This window comes from Triticum urartu, chromosome 4 (assembly GCF_003073215.2).
Source record: "Triticum urartu cultivar G1812 chromosome 4, Tu2.1, whole genome shotgun sequence".
Classification (NCBI taxonomy): domain Eukaryota; kingdom Viridiplantae; phylum Streptophyta; class Magnoliopsida; order Poales; family Poaceae; genus Triticum; species Triticum urartu.
In genome coordinates, this window is record NC_053025.1 from 65,968,306 (window position 1) to 65,973,648 (window position 5,343).

Sequence of the window (5,343 nt, forward strand, 5' to 3'; positions counted from 1 at the left end):
CCCATCAAAGTGCATGCGCCAATGAGTGGAGTCGGGAGCCGGCGGTAGGTACTGGGTCTCGGCCCAGTCGACGAGGAAGTCGGCCAATGCTTGGGACTTGATGGCGGTGCGAGGCTGGTAGAAGATCGTATAGGGGGCCAGCTCGATGGCCCATTTCGCCACCCGGCCGGATGCATCCCGGCTGCCTATGATCTCGGCCAGCGGGGCGGTGCAGACAACCGTGATGGGATGCTCTTGGAAGTAGGGCTTCAGCTTCTTGGCGGCGAAGTACACGCCGTAGCACATCTTCTGGTAGTGCGGGTAGTTCTGCTTCGAGGTAGATAGCACCTCGCTCAAATAGTACACCGGCCTCTGGACCGGCTGGGCTCAGCCTTCTTCTGGGCGTTGGACTACGATGACGGTGCTGACCACCCGGCTGGTTGGAGCAATGTAGAGGAGCATGGGCTCTTTCTCAGTCAGCGCCGCCAGGACAGGCGGCATGGCCAGCATCTTCTTCAGCTCGTGAAAAGCTTGATCGGCTTGGTCATTCCACTCGAAGTGGTTGGTCTTCTTCATGAGGTGGTAGAGGGGAAGAGCTTTCTCTCCAAGCCAGCTGATGAAGCAGTTCAAGGAGGCCAAGCATCCGGTAAACTTCTGGACGTCTCGAAGTTTGGTGGGAATCGCCATTCTCTCAATGGCCTTGATCTTTACTGGGTTGCATTCGATGCCGCGTTCGGAGACCAGGAAGCCTAGGAGCTGGCCGGCTGGCACTCCGAACACGCATTTCTCGGGGTTAAGCTTGATTTGGAACCGGCGTAGGTTCTCAAATGTTTCCTTGAGGTCTTCCAGCAAGGTGTCGCGCTTCTCCGTCTTCACCACAATGTCGTCTACGTAGATGTGGGCATTTCTGCCGAGTTGCTTGAGGAGGCACTTCTGCTTGCAACGCTGAAAAGTGGCACCGGCATTTCTCAAGCTGAATGTCATAGTCAGGTAGCAGAAGGCTCCGAATGGCGTGATGAAGGCGGTCTTCAGGCGGTCTGCCGGATCTAACTTTATCTGGTGATACCCTGAGTAAGCATCCAAGAAACTCAACAGCTCGCATCCGGCCGTGGAGTCTATCACTTGGTCAATCCTTGGCAGGGCAAAGGGATCTTTGGGGCAGGCCTTGTTGAGGCTCGTGTAGTCTATACACATGCGCCACTTGTTGTTCTTCTTTAGCACGAGGACCGGGTTGGCGAGCCACTCTGGAAAGAATACTTCCATAATGAAGCCGGCTGCCAGAAGCCGGGCTATCTCCTCTCCCACAATCCTGCGTTTCTCCTCCAACAGTCGGCGGAGGGGTTGTTTGACTGGCTTTGCGTCTTCTCGGACTGTAGTTTGTGCTCAACAAATTCCTTCGGAACGCCCGGCATGTCCTTGGGGGACCATGCAAAGATGTCCCGATTCTCATGGAGGAAATCGGCGAGCTCACCTTCCTATTTGCTGTTTAGGTTTGCCCCGATGACGGCAAACCTCTCTGGTGCTCGGGGTCAAGAGGTATCTTCTTCGTCTCCTTGGCCGGCTGGAAAGATCTTTGAGCATCATTCTCCTTGGGATCGGGGGACAAGGTCGACCGCTTGCCGGCCATGGCCACGACTCGGTCCAACATCTTCTTTTCTTCGGCAATCACAAGCGACTCAGCTAGCCGACTGCTATCTGCTGCGCACTCAGAGGACTTCTTGTAATCGCCGGCTATGGTGATGACGCCTTTGGTGCTCGGTATCTTCATCTTGAGGTATGCATAGTGGGGAACTGCCATGAACTTAGCCAAGGCAGGTCGGCCAAGCAATGCATGGTAAGGGCTCTCCAGGTCTACCACTTCAAACCAGATCGCTTCCCGGTGGAAATGCTCCTTGTCCCCAAAAAGTACATCAATCTTGATCTTGCCAATGGGGGCGCAGGACAGGCCGGGTACGATGCCATGGAACACAGTCCGAGTAGGCATGAGTTGCTTCGTCTTGACATTCAGCTTCTCCATGGTGTCACGGTACAGGATGTTGATGCTGCTCCCGCCGTCTATCAGCACGCGGGAGAATCGGGCAGCGCGTCTATCCGTTGCAAGGGTGGCATCCAAAACCAACGCATAAGAGCCGGGAGACGGCATCACCTCTGGGTGGTCGGTCCGGCTCCAGCTGATAGGTTTTTCTGACCAGTGCATGTGCTCGGCGAGGTTGGCAGCGACCATGCTGACTTCTTGGTGCTCTCGGCGCTTGCTACGCCGTTCTTCGGGCTGACTTGTAAAGATGACATAGGCGGCATGCTCGTCGGGGAACTCGTCGTGCACGGCTCCGACTGCGGGCCGAGCGGCCGGCGGCTGCGGAGCCGGAGGCGGCGGACCGGCAGGCTGAGGCGGTGCGAGCCCTTCTCCTTTAGAGATTCGGGTGAGCCAGTGGCACTTCCGGGTCGTGTGGTTGGACGGCTTCGCACCGCTGTGGAACTTGCACGGGGCGTCGAGAGTCTGCTCGTAGGAGAAGGCCGGCTGCCAAGCCGGCTTGCCGCCCCTCTGCTTCTTGGGTGCGGGCCGCGCTTCAGGCTGCTCGTCTTCGACTGTGGCCACCTGCCGACTGGTGGAGGGCGGCACCGAGCCCTTGCGCTTGTGGTCGTTCTGGTGTGGGTGTCGGCCGGAGTCCCCAGCCGGCGTCTTGAGCGCCGGGTTGAGTACCTTTCCGGACACGTCTACCCGGAGTTCGGTCTTCATCGAGGAGTCGGCGGTGGCGTACTTGTCCGCTATGATCAGAAGCCCGTCGAGGGTAGTCGGCTCGTCGCAGAGGAGCTTGTGCTTGAGGAGGGTGCCTTCTCGGCACCCGGCAGTGAAGTATTCTATGGCTTGCACCTCATGCACCCCTTCGCAAGAGTTGCGAAGCTCGGCCCAACGCGTGAGGTAGTCGCGAGTGGACTCGGCGGGGCCTTGCACGCACAAGGAGAGCTATCTAGGCTTGGGAGCCCGCTTGTAGGTGCTGGTGAAGTTGCGGACGAAGGCTTCTGTGAAGTCTAGCCAGCTGTTGATGCTGTATGGCTTGAGGCTGTTGAGCCAGGTCCGCGCCGTGCCCTGCAGCATGAGGGGCACGTACTTCATGGCAACACGTCTGTTGCCGTTGGCTATGTTAACCGCCGTGGAGTAGTCGATCAACCAATCTTCCGGCTTCACGGAGCCGTTGTACTTGGGCGTGTCTCTTGGGAGCGAGAACCCTTTGAGGAAAGGCTTGTCGCGGATGCGGGGGCCGAAGTAAGGCGGGCCGACATCGTCTTCTTCTTCTAGCGCCAGGGATCGCGCCAGGCGATCGATCCGATGGCGGGCGTCGTTCTTGCCAACTCCTTCGCGGCGACCTAGCCGGCCGCTGAGAGTCGGATGCGCAACAGGCGGCAGGGTGGGATATCTCTCTCCACGGGGCCGGGACGGAGGCAGGTTGCCCCGCCACTCCATGGCCCGGGGGTGGCCTTCTGTGTCTCGCTCGATGGAGATTCGGGTTCGGCTTTGGCTGGCAGACGGTTCTTTCTCGCGCCGCGCGTGGGTTTTACCCGTAGTCGGTGTCCGGGACGTCGCGCCGTGATCTCGGCGCGGGGGAGGGCTTTCCGCGCGGGCGTCGGCTTTGTGCCGCTGCGCAGCTTCATCGATCAGCTGCTGGATGCGTCGGGTCATGTGGGGGAGTTCTTCGGCCCCCAGTCCATCTAGCTCGTCTACGGCCGCCTGGGCGGCGCGCAGGTTCTCGAGTGGAGTAGCGTAGACTGGGCGGTCGACTCCTAGCGTATCGGCGACGACAGCGCCGCGCTGTCTGACAATGCCGGCCCGGCTAGGCCCGCCTGGGGGCGGCGTGCCAAAGGCGGCGCGGTCGGCCTCGCGTCGGTGGGCCTCAGCGAGGCGTCTCATGGAAACCAACTTCCGGCCCTCCGCGAGGAGGGCAAGGCGGCGAGCTTCCAGTGCTTCAGCGCCGGCATCGGCCGGGAGGGGGATGGACAAGTCGTGGACCACCGCGTGCGGGGCGTCGTGGGCGCTCTCGTCAGAAGCGCCGCCGTGGCCGATGACCATCACCTCGGTGGTGACAGCGTCGCAGCCATCGGCCCGGGGAAGCGGGTCGTTGTAGATCGCGACATTGGTGGGGAACGCGTCGAGTGAGGCCGTGCCGGAGTCGACAGGCATCGGATCGGTGGAGCCAACCGACTCCAAGTCCACGGCAGGCTCGCCGGAGATGTGGAGCTGGCCGAGGAGGTTGACGAGGTGGTCGGCGCCCGCATCGGAGGCGAGCTCGTCAGAGATGAGAGTCTTGTCAAGGAGATCGGCGAGGCTGCTCGCCGCACAGATGTTGGTGACGCCTTGTAGCACGTCGTGGCAAGCGCCATCGGGCGTGCCGGGCTGGCTATGCTCGCGGGGGAGGAAGTGGGTTCCCGTCCAGAATAGGTCTCCGGACGGCGGTGTACCTGACCCCACGGTGGGCGCCAAATGTCAGGTGGTAGGTGCGACATATGCCAACGGATGGCTTATCATTGTGGGAGCCAGTAAGACGTCGCCGGTGCCTGGAAACGGGATGAGGCGAAGACATGCACGCCGGCGAATCTTACCCAGCTTCGGGGCTCTCCGTGGAGATAACACCCCTACTGCTGCTCTACGGGGTCTCCGCATGGTCACTAGATGAACAAGTAGCTACACGGTGCTCCTTGAGCTGTTTGGCGAGAGGAGGAAGAAGGGCACAGCTTGCTCTCTTCTCCTCCCTATGTGGTGTCTGAAACTAGCAGGGATTGATCTCTTTTTGCATGGACGCCCCGGGGGGTTTATATAGGCCTACCCCCCGTGGGTACAATGGTAATCCGGCTGGGCACGGGGCCCAGCTGTCTGTGTCTACGCTCTTCGGCTTCTGCGCCGGCTGCCGGGGCCCGCCGGCTAGTGGGTACCGCCGGCTGCCGGCTCCTTGGTCAACAGGCAGGCCCCACTGTCAGGGCCTTGTCGGCGGCTGGTTACTGTTGCTCAATCTTGGTGGCGAGGGCTTCGCCGAAGTGGGCGTGGCTACAGTGCCGCCGCCCGGTGGGCGATCACTGTAGCCTCACCGCGTCTTGTCTCCTTAATGGGGCATCTTCTTTGAGGGAGGTGGCAAGCCGGCTGTGGGGGGCCGGCTCTATCTTGGGCCGACTGGGGGAGGTCTGGCCGCCTTCGGGTGTCTCTCTGCCCGAAGGGGCCCACCGCCCGTGGGCCGTACTGGTAGCCCGTCGTGGATGACATCAGGGTGAACGTGGCAACAGTGCTGCGCCGGACGGGTCATGGCCACCCGTACGGCGCACTGTGCCAGGCGTGCTCCGGGATTCGGGGGTGGCAGGCTTCACTGCAGCCACGCC